Consider the following 15,174-nt stretch of genomic DNA (forward strand, 5'->3'; position numbering starts at 1 on the left):
AAAAATACTGAATTGGTTTAGCCAATATAGGCCCCACTCCTCCCATTAGCAAGCTCAAGGCAAGACACAGAACCCAAATCAATCTCTAGCCACTCCAATGTAGCTTCATTGTGCTTCCCTTCTCCGTCCCTTCCCTTTTGTCTGACTATAGAATGAAAACTTTGGAATAAGGAACAATCACTTGTTTTCATACTCTGGTACATACACCTATGACACTATATAATTTTATTGTGCCAATATTATTTTATTATATTAAAAGTAAATAAAACTTTTATGCTAGGGCTTGTGAACCAATTTGTGAAATGATAAACTGAAAATAGTATTTGGAAGGGCTATTCAGAACAGTACAGTATTCTCTTTGTTTAACACTGGCTGCTGGAAACTGCTGCTGGAAGTGGATGCTCTATTACTTGCTGAAGCAAAGAGAGAAATGATTTTCATGTTATGTATGTAGTCTGTGATTCTTTACAGCTGTAGCAGGACAGCTGAATTTCAGAAAACATTGAATAGCTTGCTGCATGCCATTTATACATTGTTTTATCAATTTCGATAGAATTCTGTTCTCTATTTACAGTTTTGGGGAAAATTGATTATTAGAAATATACAAGTGAAATTGTGCATATATGAAAGGGCTACCATAGAGTTTCCATGAAGCTTAATGTTACTTTCAGCAATGGGCATTTAATGGAATCCAACTGCAAACCACAGTGGCAAACCAATCGCCATTATAATGAGATATTAAGTGGTGCACACGCATTCATGAATCAGCCATTTCTGAAGTACTTCATGGATGTAAACAATGCCTGTCTAGTTATTAAAGATTTGTCCAGTAAAAGAATTTGGATGTATTCCAGTCCATGTCTATTGGTGACAGTCCCATATGGGTGAATAGAGGATTTTTTTAGTAAATGGAAATTGGAACCAGCTGCATTGGTGTTGTTGATTGGTCAGTAATACTGACATGAAAGGAAATCACATTCTTTTCTTAAATTCAAATAACATACCAGGAGGATATTATGCACAAAATGAATACTTTAGTGTTCTTTAGCCTTCCAGATCTTAAAGGTGTATCTGAAATCTGTTCGTTTTTTTAAAGCAACTAATTACTTTTTGTGCTATAGTATTATTACTTTCTGAAAGTTGTAAGCTGCCCAGTAAATAGGCTTCAGGGTACTAATGTTGCGCAAAAAAAATCTGATGATGTTATGTATAATTAATAGATTCAATGTATGTAAATTTGAATATCAGATTACTTGGAACTTAGGATGTTTATTACTGTGGTTATTTTATTTGCAACTCTATATCACTGCTTATGTTGTGATGACGGGCCTACAGGGTAACAATACTCTATTGAATGTATTTGCATTTATTTATATCCCACTTTTCACTCCAATGGAAATTTGAAGCAGCTTACAACTGTTTTCCTTTCCTTCTTTTTCTTCTAACCTAGCAGGCTTGATTAAGCAGAGAGTGGAACTGAACCAAAGTCACACAGTGATCTTCCATGGCAGAGTAGGAATTCAAATCCTGGTCTCTCACAACACCTACACCATTCTATTTTGAACTCCTCAACATTACCATTATAACCTAGTATGCAGGCATCTACTTTAGACAGATCCTAGGATTTAGGACTGGTGATTTATTATTGTTCTAAGTTTGGTGTAGTTAGGAGTGTGGACTTCTAATCTGGCGAGCCGGGTTCGATCCTGCACTCCCCACATATAGACAGCTTGGTGACCTTTGGCTCTTCACGGCGCTGATAAAGCTGTCTTGACCAAGCAGAGAAATCAGGGCTCTCAGCCTCACCTACCCCACAGGGTGTCTGTTGTGGGGAGAGAAAAGGGAAGGCGACTGTAAGCCGCTTTGAGCCTCCTTCCGGTAGAGAAAAGCAGCATATGAACCAACTCTTCTTCTTTTTCTTCAACACCTTTCTACAGTACCTGATTATGGTGTGGTCTGTCTAAAAAACCATGTTATGAGCAAGTGTGATCTGCCATGTTATACTGTGAACTCTCTGAAGTTTGGTGTTCCTTAGAGATGCCTCTATTTGGACTAGCAGGTTACTGGAATTGCTATGTGATTTCACAGTTCAGTAGCTTTGTGAGAGTAAATGCTTACATTTTAAATTCAGATTTTTTGTTTGTCAAGAAATTACACGTCACTAGACTCTACTAGGTTGGTTGATACTAAGGGCAATTATCTAATACAATTTACTGATCAAGTACCCCCTTTTTAAGACGTGTTGCTTTCTAGCTGGCTTTGAATTTTCAAGCACTAGGGCAACTGCCTGTGGTGTTAAAGTTTAAAGACTTTAGTGGGGATTTCTTCTCCCCCAGCTCTCCTTTAAACAGCTTGAAATAGGGACTAAGTAATGGTAATGGAAAAATGGAAAGAAAATCTTGTAAATAAATAATTTTGAAATAGAATTTTAAAATGCAATGGTGTACAACCAGCTAGCACTTCAGTAAGACTCTTACACCCAAGATTCTGTCATGACTTTTGTCAGCAATGGCTTCTAAATTTGACTGGTTTATGAAGCAAATAACACTATATTACGAAATACAGAACATCCTCAAGTATTTGGTGCAGAAGGGCAGTCTGAGAGTCAGCCATCTTTTCTCCTAAAAGATGGCAGCAAGGCTTTGGTAAAACCAAAATTTGGACCCCTTGCTGCTTATGAGCCTGAGATTCCTCCATCTTCTGATGAGTGTTTATAAAAACAGACACACAGCCAACAAACAAACCAATGTTGTCAGCTTGAGGGGCTTTGCTTTAATCAGTATCTCAGTGTCCAGAATAGCAAACTCATGATGATCGAAACACAAAATCTTATTGCTTTTCATACTTTGTAATCCACCTTGAGTTTTTAGTGAGAAGGGAGTCTATCAATCAATAAAGTTACTAATTAAAGAACTGAATGCAAACAGTTCTACAATTTTCAATAGTAACCACCCTGAGCCTTATGGGGGGGTGGTATAGAAATTTAAGCAATAAATAAATAAATAAATGTTATTTACTGAGATGCAGCAGATACACTAATAAAAGGATAGCTAGTTTTGCATACTTGCAGTTACCAAGACTGGGTACCATGCTTCAATAATGTTGAACATGTCAAATACGTTATAAAATGTAACTCATTACCTAGTTCTGTTGCTTATATTGAATGAATTGCAGGGATTTCCCAAGGCTTTTATTTCATACTGTCAAGAAAAAAGGGTTTGTTTTTGCAGATTACAGTGGTCAATTTACAGGGCTGAATCCAAGCTACTGTCAGCAAAGATTTGTTAATGGATCTCTTCTGCGTCTTTCTTCCTGATAATTTCACTGAACTTCCTGAAAATGCTGTTCTTGTGGGTAAGGGGAACTTGAGAAACAGTTTGAGATAGGAAGCGGGGCTATAAGAGTAGAGGGATTGACAAAATCATGAGTGGAAGTACTTTACAGGAGCAGAAAATTAGGTTGGATCCAAGGATTGTTTTTTGAGCTCAAGTGGTAAAACTTATTTGTACAGAATTAGTGGCTTCTAGTTTTACTTTTTAACCTTTTGCCACCAGTTGGCAAAAATGTAGATGTATTAAGGTACATTCTTGTAAAAAAATGCATAGTAATATCTCTAACAGAGACTATATCTATAATTATATTTATTGGTGATTTTTTTAATCTCAAATATGTGGAACAATACCATTTTATCTGCAGAGTTATATACACACATATATTGTTCTTAAGTGGAAAAACGTATAAGTGTTATGTATTCTTAGTTTTTCACACTTGTTGTTCCAAGGGCAGGGGTGGAAGAAAGCTTAGGATTTTTGCATGACTTCAACATTCATGAAAATATTACCTCTCTAATGGTGACCATACATCATTGCTTTGCAGACAATATGTTCTGCTACAGGTAGCTTCGGCCTGATTGTCACTGGAATGTCACCAAATGTTGTACTTGTTGGTGGACCAGCTAACTTGCAAACCAAAAGGTGATTCCGCAGGAGTGGTTGTGTGTTAGCTTAATGAACAGACCAGCGTACTGAATGATAAACAGTTTTAATCCCCCCCCCCCATCAGTGAATGCTTTTTTATAACTGATTAATCTAAATCTCCTGGTCCAACTGAATATTTGTCTGCTGTACAAAATGGCTACTTCCTGAAAAGGTTATTATCATTCTCCAGAACATTTAAAATTAAGGAGTATCTTCACATCATTTTAATCAGGGCTACATGGAGAGTCACAGTAAAGTGAATGTCAATAATGCAAGGTGTTCCGAGGTTACATTACTTTAATCCTAATACTGGAAAGCATAGATGCACTTATACACCGTATTTTTTAAAAAGTAAGTAAATAATGTATTGGCAGTAGTCCTAAAATATTTGCAAGATGCTGTATTATTACTGATGTGATCAGGTTAGCAGTAATTTTCAAAATGCCTACTTGTCTATGTATAAGTAAATACTGGCTTAAACTTATTTGTGCTGCTTCAATGTAGTACAGAATGGATACTAAAAAGACACCACACTTTATTTCCAACTTTGGGGATGGGTGGGTGGGAATTAGATAGGAAAAGAAATAGCATTAGCTGTACTTTGCAGTGCAGTCCAAAGCAAAGCTACGCACTTCAAAGTCCACAGAAGTCAATGAGTTTACATAGCTGTTAAGACTGTTTAGGATTGCAGTCTTCTTTCCTTCCATGATTACCATTTTTACCAGAAGGTTTGGGACTCTGTTAGTCAGCTCAGTTAAAATACACTGAGAGTGTGCAATACGTGGACTGGTCACATCATGTGATTTCTGCTGGCAGCCGTTCAGCCAGCATCTTGATTTTAACCTTGATATGCACAGAATCTGAGGCACAGAATATAAAATATCCTTGCTGGAATGCAAAATCAGAAGGAATGGATGACACATATACACCACTGCTCTCTGTGCTTAGCTAAGGTGCTAGCATTATTTTATCACAATATGATCCTGTGTTCTTGTAGGGAGGATGCTCCTTCTAAACTTCCAGATTCTAGTTCCTATGGAGTTAAATACTCTCAACCTGCCTTACAGATAATTTAAACTGGTTAGACAGGCAAGGTCGAATTTAAAGTGCATCATCCCCTAGTCTAGCTTTCTGAGTGTTGGAGTGCAAGGTGAGGGGGCTGCAGGTCGTTTGGGGAAGGACCCTCCCCCTCAAGATAAAAGCACACACTGTAACGTTTTGTTCCTTTTCTCCAGACTGTCAAAGAACGGTCGGGGGCTTATCTTTCATCTTCCCCCACCCAGTCTCGGCTGGCAAACTGCAATCCTTGTTGCCCCGTGATATTATCGGAGCTTGCTTTTGCATTTATTAGAGAGGCTGAGGTCACAAGAGAAGATTTTTATTCGAGTACTAAAAGACGCAAGGCGGAAAATCCCCCCCTCCCCGCATGAGGCAGCAGGATCCAACTCCCAACGACACGGTCTCTGTGACTTTGGATCCCGAGGTGCGCTATTGCCCTTTTGTCTCGTCCCCCCGATGCAGCTGCATGGGACTTCCGATTTTCAACGTGTTAGGCAGGGCAGAGCGGACCAAGGTTAGCATTAAATCTGGAGAGCCCCTCCGTTTGCAAGGCAATGCCGCCTCTCCCCCTCCCCCCCCCATTTCAACAGATTTAAGCCCCTAACAAGCGCCAGGTAGATACAGATCCACAGAAAGGGCTGGGGGTGGTAGTGAAATACTCTACTGCACTGCAACTTACTGGCATGGAAATCTGCTTGTAGTATCCTCCGTTTCCATGCAGCAAAGGTAGTTCTAAATAAGGTCTCTTCTGGGGGGGAGGGGGGGAATAACAGTCGTCAGGATCACGGCGTCCGTAACCCGGAGTAGTTAGTCGCAAGAGCCAGTCGAGCAGCAGCGGCAGCAGAACATCGGAGCACTTCAGCAGTTTCCCCTAACTAGTAGCGAGTGACCCGCGCAAGGCTGATGGTATTTTTCTAGAACGGCGAAATGCTAACATGTGGAGTGGTATTTTCCCAGCCGCCCTCCTCCGCTCGCCTCCCCCCCCCTTTACTCCCGTCTCTCGTGAAAGTTAGAAGATGCAATTGCGTTTCCAGGCAGCCACGTACCATTGCATAACGCGACCCCCCTCCCCCTCCCTTAAAATTGTTACGCTTCTCATATTTGCTCACACTTCTGCCCGTGAAGTTTTAATTAGGCAGCCATGGTAACTCACAGCTTGCAGGGAAGCCTCTTCCAGCGCGAGATGCGGAGGCTCCCGGGCACTCGTGGATCCCTCTGGAATTTAGGGGCAGCCTGTACAGCCCTCGCACAAATCTGGGCTGATTTGCAGGGCGATGCTTACCTTACTACGCTTCCTTACAAATAAGTAAAGGTCTGTGCAGTTCCTTTGCGATGATGCATCTCTCCCAGCTCACTTCTGCAAGCTTGCAGGGCAACGATCCACTCTTGTAAGAGCATCTGCTGCAAGATGACACCAAAGGGAATTTTTTTGGGGGGGGGGGAAGGGGGAAAGAATCGCTTCCCGGAGACTTGGTCACCCACGACCACCACTGACTGCCTCCTCTTCCTTCGTCCTCGCCGTTAGATTTCGCAGTGAAATATTAATTCAGCCGTGGCTGGAGGGCAGTTGTTCCAAAAGCAGCAGGCAGGCACGCAGTCCTGAAAATGTCCTCATTTACTGCAATTGCCTTCAATGAGATCTCAGATCCGATAAAGCCAGGGAGAAAGGGGGGGGGGGGGGGGGAGAGAAAAAGAGGCTATTATGGGGCGGAAGCCAAAGAAGGGGGTGGCGGGAGTCCTTTGAGCAGCCGCCGTTTCAAGCCCGGATTCCAGACCTGTTCACTTTGAAGCATTCTCTGTAGTCGTCCTGGCTTGCAGACGGAGGATTCGGGCAAGCTCAATTCCCTCCTACTTTTGGAAATGCATGAGGGAAAGGGAGCGTGTGCTGTTTTGCTGGCGCTTGGTTTGTATGTGTGCGTGCGCGCGTGCGTGTGTCTGGATCCCGCTGGAGAAGAGACGGAACTGGCGCGGGCTCTCCGCTAGGGAGAGTTCTCGGGTTCCCTCTGATGCAGGCGGCCTGCGAGCAGGAACTTGTTGAGTTTACAGCACTTAAGACGATGGGCGCTTGGCAAGAGGGAGGGAGGGAGAAAGAAACCGAGGTAACCTAGACAGGCGGAGGCATGGGCTAGCTTCTTCAGCACCTCGGAAGGTGGGTGTCGGGAAGGCGCTCGGCTCTTCTTGGCGGCGAATTTTGTGGGGTCACTTTTCTCGTTATGACGATTGAAATGCATCTTCTGGCGCCGCGTCAGCCTTGGGTCCTGTAGACTGGACCAGAATGAGAGAGGACGAGGAGGAGTGTTGAACGGTCAGGGCTTTTGAAAACATGTAGTATGCGAAGAGTGAACCTAAATTTCGCAGTAAATTGGTTGCCGTTTTTCTAAAGAGCCAGCTTGGTGTGGTGGTCAAGAGCAGAGACCTAGAATCTGGAGAGCCGGGTTTGATTCCTCACTCCTCCACGTGCAGCCTGCTCGGTGACCTTGGGTTAGTCACTGTGCTCTCAGAGTGCCTTGTGGGGAGAGGAAGGGAAGACAATTGTAACCCACTTTGTGACTTCTTCGGGTAGAGAAAAGCGGCATATAAGAACCAAATCTTTCCCCTCTTACTCTTCCTCCACCAGGAAGCGGGGAACATAAAAACCAGCTCTTCTTAAAAGTGAGTGGGGGGGCCAAAAGCGACCTGCTTCACAGTTTCTGACCTGGACCTCCCCCCCAATCCACCTTGTGATGAGAGGGGAGCCTGGAGTGCATGCAAGTGACACACATTCTCACAGGGCATTTAGAAACTCCAGAGCCGGTTGGTTAATTGCAGAAGGAACCCACCCAGGCTTCCTTTGATTTTCCAGAAAGGTTCTTGGCTGCCAATGCTAGATAAACTGATGGTGAGATCCTGAGATCATTTATCTAGAAATGTTCAGTGGGACTGTTTGTTAAGTCCATGCTGTTCAACTTGGTATGGATTGAGTGCCTTCCATGGTGCATCTTGAATGAATAAATAATCTGCATGTAGAATGCAAGAGGGCTATTTGATGGGGTTTTCTATTTCAAAATCTAATTTCTTGTGAGACTACCCACAGAAGATAACCAATAATTTTCCTTTCTTGTTAATACTGGCTGTCAATGCAGGACATGGGGGTTGTATTAATCCTGATGTGCAAAGATTACTCCCATATAGTCTGTTTTTATTTTTCTAGTTATTTGTAAATCTAATTATTGGCAAATCACAGGGCAGTTGCTAGATTGCTAGCATTAACACAACTGTTCTTTTTCTTTCTTTGGTGTTTGGAACGACTCAAAATTTTGCATTGGGGGGAAAAGCAAACATTACTTTTGCTGTGCCTTTGGAAGTCATTAAGCATTAGAGTAATACAGGACCAACTCTCCCCTTAAACGTTAGAGTAATACAGGACCAACTCTCCCCTTAAACGTTAGAGTAATACAGGACCAACTCCCCCCCCCCCCCCCAATATGGAAAGATTAGTCCATAGAATTATTCTGAAAGAGCAAATAGGACTAAATTCTGGGTTCTTGACACTGGCTCAGCACTCAAGTCCCAGTGGTCTCTGCAGTACTAGTCACTTATGGTGGTGCTCTTACGCATTGTGATATTAGGTGATAGTAGGTGGCTTGTTAAGGACATCTTGTGATATCTTTTTCTACTGTCTGATATCCTTTCTGTGGCAGCAAAAAGACAGGATAACATTGATGGCCACAGAGTCAAAACAAATACGCACTTCTCATACGGCCATTGCTGAAAGAGTTATGTATTACTGCTCTAAGCACATGATGAGATGATAGGCACTATCCATGCCATGAGCAAGCCAAGACTTATAAGGCTGCTATAGCGGTGGCACAACATTTAGCCCAGCATATGGCTAGAGTCTACAGATTCTCAAGTGCCCTACTAGTTATTGTATGGGGTGTTTTTCCAGGAGTAACTTGTTAATGGTAGTCCTCCTAAAATAGTTTTAAAAAATGCTTTGTTGCAGTTTCAGTTCACTTTCTAACCAGTTTCTGCATAGCTGATAGGTGAAAAGAGGAAAAATCAGAGCACTTCACGGTTTTATTGTTTTAACTTTCATTTTAATAACACAAATGTATGTATAATGTGCAATGTGAACCAACCCAAGCCTGCTTGTAGATAGTAGCGGTCTATAAAACCAATAAATAAATAAATAACTACACAAGTCTCTTCTTTTCTTCAGTCACTGGCACCAGCCTTTCTAGTTATCTGGCTGCAAAGCAGAGTCTGTAGTGACCCTCTTGTGAATCACCTTTGGATGGATTTGCTATGAACATCTCAGAGCTGAATAGCAGCTATGCATTCTTCATTCAGTAGCTCAGATAATCAACTTTGGATGAAATGGCTCAGTCACCTCGTCTCTTCAGTTCTTTGATGTTTAATGGCTCATAATTTTATCAGCTGCAGATTTCTTCATTTAGGAGGTGATGGGGTGAAGACCTTTCTTTGCCTGAGACCCTGAAGAGTTCCTGCTAGTCAGAATAAACACTAAGTGCTAAGCTAGATGAATAAGTGGCCTGACCCATAAAGATCTGAGCCTGTAAAGCATCTTAATGTGCTTATGTATGTATATGGTACTTTGCCAGTTATTATAATTAAAAGACAGCATCCTGGATGAGGTCTCATTTTTGATAATCAAGGAAGCCTATAGAGCAGGGGTAGTCAATCAGTCAACCTGTGGTCCTCCAGATGTTCATGGACTACAATTCCCATGAGTCTCTGCAGGCGTTTGCTGGCAGGGGCTCATGGGAATTGTAGTCCATGAGCATCTGGAGGACCACAGGTTGACTACCCCTGCTATAGAGGCTAGTGAATAGAAGGATGAGAGGATGTATAATGAATTTATTTATACCAGTCTAGGATGCCTTAAATAGGGGGCCGAAGAAGTTAAACAAGATGTTACAGAAAAGGTGGATTTTGAAGACAGGTATGAAGGAAAGGGAGAAGAAATATAAAGTACTCTAGGGAATAGTTGTGGATACAAGGAGCAGAAAGGGGAAAAGACAAAGGCATCAGTCAAGGCTATGGTATTCCCAGTTGCAATGTATGGCTGTGAAAGTTGGACCATAAGGAAGGCCGAGCGTCAAAGAATTGAGGCTTTTGAACTCTGGTGCTGGAGAAGACTCTTGCGAGTCCCTTGGTCGGCAAGGCAAACAAACCGGTCAGTCCTAGAGGAGATCAGCCCTGACTGCTCCTTAGAAGGCCAGATCCTGAAGATGAAACTCAAATACTTTGGCCACCTCATGAGAAAGAAAGACTCCTTGGAGAAGAGCCTAATGCTGGGAGTGATTGAGGGTAAAAGAAGAAGGGGACGACAGAGAATGAGGTGGCTGGATGGAGTCACTCAAGCAGTAGGTACAAACTTAAATGGACTCCAGGGAATGGTAGAGGAGAGGAAGGCCTGGAGGATCATTGTCCATGGGGTCACGATGGGTCGGACACAACTTCGCACCTAACAACAACAAAAGGTAAAAAATTTGGAAGAGTAATGGACAAGAAGTAGATGAGGGGAAAAGGGCAAAAAGAAAAGGGCAAATCCATGGAGAGTTTTAGTAAGTTGCCTTTGAATGCAATTGGAATAAGATGGAGAATCTTCTGCACACTTCAGTTAGTGTACTAACTGCTGTAATTTGCCACCTCTTATCCATAAATCACATTTCCTTTCATCTACATAACCTTTCTGGACTTCCAAATGCTACTTTAAAGCATACACACAAAATTGCATGACGTCATAAATTTCAGTTTATGGACCTTCTACCAAGTCATAGGGCTGAAATGTCATTAGCTCAGTCCTTCCATCACTGTCATCCTCTTTATTAAGACAGAAGCTTCCACTAGGCATGTACAAAAACCCAAAAATGAACTGGTATTTTTCAGGCTCATGTATATGGAATCCCAAAACTAAAAGTATTTTCCAATATTCCTGAAGCCTGATACTGGTATGGTATTCAAATTTGCTTATATTTGAAAAACTTATTTTTCCTCCTCCATTATACCCTATGGGGAACATTATAGTCAATTGTCCTCATAGGGCAGGGGTCGTCAAACTGCGGCCCTCCAGATGTCCATGGACTATAATTCCCATGAGCCCCTGCCAGCAAATGCGTGGGAATTGTAGTCCGTGGGAATTGTAGTCCATGGACATCTGGAGGGCCGCAGTTTGACTACCCCTGTCATAGGGTATAAATTAAGAATTTATCCGTGAGTATCTGGGGCTCTGTCAGGGCTGTTTCTTGAGACAAAGATATCTCCTAACTTTTTTTAAAACCACTCCAAGATTGAAAAAGATTGGACCAGAGGGTCCAGTTCTATGGGCCTGCAAAGAAGGTGCCACCATCATGGTCCCTTTAAAATTTAAATGCCCTCTGCAAGCCATGACAGTACTTTACAAGCACATTCCAAATGTGTTTAAGGAGCTTGCAATTCTTTTAAACACTTTGTCCAAGCCATGAGTTCACCTGGAAGGTGTTCAAAGGGCTAGAACCTTTTAAACACCCTTCAACTATCCAGCAGATCCAAAAAATCCTTACTATTTGGGGGATTGTCCATTTTGAATAGCCTAAAAATAGAAATTATATCTGACTAATAGTATTCAGAAAAATACAGAAGGTATATTTCAGGTACTTTTCCAGTACAGATTATCCAAATGGACACCTCTACCGTCCACGTATCAACCATCTGTAGATTACTATTATTTGTTATGCCACAAGAAAAAAAGTAAGAGTGATAAAGGGAAGTGTACTGTGATTATATCATTTAGATAAACCAAACTATAAGGCAATGTTGATTTTTAGGGCTGCTGATCAATTTAATGTGCTAGGAACCTTTTTTGCTAAATTCCAAGTAGATGAAGGAGTTAAGTATGAAATTGTGAAACAAAACTGGGTCTTGGCATAGGGATTTAAAAAAAAGAAATTGGCCACAAGTTTATTATATCAGTAGCTCCAGAAGGAGAGGGAAATTATATTTTGCTGTGTTTCTTTGTTCTGGGGGGGGGGGGATGTCATTACTTGTGGTTGTCATGCCTAATCCCTTAATTTTTTTAATATATTGTTTCATATGCTGAAACCTAATTTCGCATTTTGGTGTCCTGGGTTAGTCTTCGGTAGTCTCTTGCTCCGTAATGCAAACAGCCTTGCTCCATAACATTGATGCTCATGCATACAAGCTTGGGCAATGTGTCCAGTGGGTGGGGCCATGGTATCATTAAAGAGCATCTGCTTTGCACAGAGAACAGCCCAGATTTAATCTCAAATTAAAAAGGATTAGAGAGTAGGTGATGTGAAAGACATCAGTCTGAAACCCAGCGAGATTCTGCCAGTCAGAGTAAACAATGCTGATCTTAATAACTGGTCTGGATTTAATATAAGGAAGCTTCATGTATCCATGGGTACAGCAGAGCATTCACAGTTTTTCTGCTATGTTGATTCTCCAGTTTGGAGGGCTATCCTTAACACTATCTTGCTCCCTTATATATTTGGAAAACACCCTCCTGGGCGGAGACTGTCCAGGTCCCTGTCCGTCCAGGTCCACTCTGATTGGCCCTCCCCCTCCAGCTCCCATCCTCCCTCCTTGCCTGCTAGAAGCCTTGTGGCTGCGGCCTCCATTGTCGTCCATGAGGCAGTGACATGGTTTTTTGTCCCACAGGTACGCTCCTGTTGGGAGGGAGTTGGGTTGGGGAGTTTGTAGCCTCCCTGCGGGCCGCAAAGCCCTGTCGTCGCTGCCACTGGCCGGGGGGGGGGTGCTTTCCACTCCTTTAACCGCGGCCAGTCTCTCATGCCCTCCTGTCTTCCGCCCCTTTCAAAGCCCATTTTTAAAATGGCTTTGAGACTAGTATAGATAATAAAAGTGCTTTTGACAGAAACAAGGTAGATTGGTTTAAAATCATGAAGAAAAACTACTGATTTATATATTTAATCCCCCCCTTCCCAATTCATACAGTTCCACAAGAAAAAATATTAATTGGTTGCTATAACAATTTAAAACATTTTAATCTTGGGATGGCTTTCTCACCACAGTTGCACTTCTCTGACAAACAGAGGATAGGCTCTACAACTTAGTCGTTTTAAGACATTGTCAACTGCACATTACTAAACAGCATCCCCAAAGTGACAGCTACTACATGTTGTGTTCTCTCCATAAACCAAATTCACCTGGGATACAAAGCAACCCCAGAAACCTACTGACTTCACATTGGGATGACTTTTTCACACTGTTCCAGGGAAGCATTTTTTGGGGTGGGGGGGATTTATCTCCTGGATTAAAAAATACCAAGGACTATTGTATGTGGGGGGCCTTGTTTTCGCCCAGGCTGTTTTGGAAGGGCTTAGGTTTGTCCTAGGGCCACTACGTTCTCTAGTCCTGCCCTCAGATGATCTGGCCATGCTTACTCAGTCTCTCAGTTGGACTGCTGTAATGCACTCTACATAGGGCTGTCCTTAAAATCAAATAAGAAATTTCAGCTGGTTCAGAATGTAGGTTCCATATTGTCTGGGACTAGCCAGCTTTGTTCCAAGACCAGTTGGAGGTTCTGGTTATGACATTCAAAGCCCTTCATGATCCATGTATTTATAGGACTGTCTCCCATATATCCCCTATGTACAAACGATAGTCCTCAAGCTTCTACCTACTGATAGTTCCCCCAGAGTCACGATCTGTTGCTCCTACTTTGTGGAATAAACTTTTTAAAGAGGTGAGACTACTGCTGGTCCAGAAATTTTGAGGCAATACTGCAGGCATTTTATTCATCACAGTTTTTAACTACAGGAAGGTGAGTTATTTGGAGGGTTTTTTTAAAACATTTTAATTATGATTTTAAACTGCCTTGAACCACAAGGAAAAGTGAGATACAAATATTTTAATTAATGAATAAATGAAGTATAAAATATATTTGAGCCCTATTAGTTTCAAAGGGATTTGGGAACATTTGCAGTTTTCTGGTTTTTGTTCAAAAGATTTGTTCAGTCTGCTGCCCTACTAAGCCTTCTCTCTTGTTTTCAGCACAAATCTAATACTACGTATTCCTTCGTTTATGATTTTACTGTATTTGTAACTGGTCACATCATTTATCTGTAGGAAAAGTTTTTAAAGGAGTGGGTGGATATTGCCTAACCTTTTTCTGTTATTCTAAGAGCAAATCTAATAAAACGGATCCAGTTTATTTCATTTTTGCTCAAGCCCTCAGAGTAGCAATGAATTTATAACATGGGAGTTTGAAATAACCATATCTTCCACACAAACACACCTTTATATTTTCTGTATATTTTAATTGGCTAACAATTATTATTACTTTCATTTTTCAGGAACAGTGGAGTGTAATCTATCTAGCTTTCCCATTTGTGCAACCATTTAAAAATATAATCCATTTTGATAAGAAGTTTGGTGTAGTGGTTAGGAACGTGGACTTCTAATCTGGCGAGCCAGGTTCGATTCTGCACCCCCCCCCCCCAATGCAGCCAGCTGGGTGACTTTGGGCTCACCATGACACTGATAAAACTGTTCTGACCGAGCAGTGATATCAGGGCTCTCTCAGCCTCACCCACCTCCCAGGGTGTCTGTTGTAGGGAGAGGAAAGGGAAGGTGATGTTTTTGAATCATGCACCCTACAGATCTTGCTTATTCCAGCATAAAATACTTTTAAATTCCAAAAATTATCATCACCTTTATTTTCTCTCATTATATTTCCCTTGAAATATATAAAGAGTTGGTTCTTATATGTTGCTTTTCTCTACCCGAAGGAGACTCAAGGAGGCTTACAGGTTATTTTGGTTATTTTGATCAAACAACACCTGTTAGTTATAAAATCCTGTTTCTTATTGTTATTTGTTGATTGGTTAAGGCATATTATCTGTCATTTGAAAAGAAACAAGGAAGCTCGCTTGACCTCATCCAGGGCCAGAGCTTTCTCCATCCTGGCCCTCACCTGGTGAAATGATCTCCCAGAGGAGATCAGGGCCCTAATGGAACTTGGACAATTCTGTGGGTCCTGCAAAAGGAAGCTCCTCCACCAGGCATTTGCTTGATGTCGACCAGAACAAATCACTTTCCATTCCCCCCCCCTCCCGAGCCTCCCTTCCATGAAAATCACCGCTGAATCACCCAACCCAAGGGGTCGTAAGAA

At 42.0% G+C, this 15,174-nt stretch overlaps 2 protein-coding genes across 11 annotated transcripts in view; one reads left to right on the forward strand and one right to left on the reverse strand.

Annotated features, from left to right (window-relative positions):
• The window catches only part of INSYN2A (inhibitory synaptic factor 2A), a 61,886-nt gene extending 54,484 nt beyond the window's left edge, over positions 1-7,402 (reverse strand). For 3 of the 9 annotated variants that reach the window (XM_077350095.1, XM_077350099.1, XM_077350094.1), the window contains exon 1: positions 6,319-7,401. The gene's annotated coding sequence lies outside the window, so the exon portion shown is untranslated. Of the gene's footprint in view, positions 1-6,318 lie in introns of all 9 variants that reach the window. The other 6 variants (XM_077350098.1, XM_077350097.1, XM_077350100.1 and 3 more) reach the window with 4 other exon arrangements.
• Positions 1-15,174, forward strand: part of DOCK1 (dedicator of cytokinesis 1) — a 474,081-nt gene that overhangs the window by 216,298 nt on the left and 242,609 nt on the right. The gene's annotated exons all lie outside the window — the stretch shown is intronic.

Source organism: Paroedura picta, chromosome 8, assembly GCF_049243985.1.
Source record: "Paroedura picta isolate Pp20150507F chromosome 8, Ppicta_v3.0, whole genome shotgun sequence".
Lineage (NCBI taxonomy): Eukaryota > Metazoa > Chordata > Lepidosauria > Squamata > Gekkonidae > Paroedura > Paroedura picta.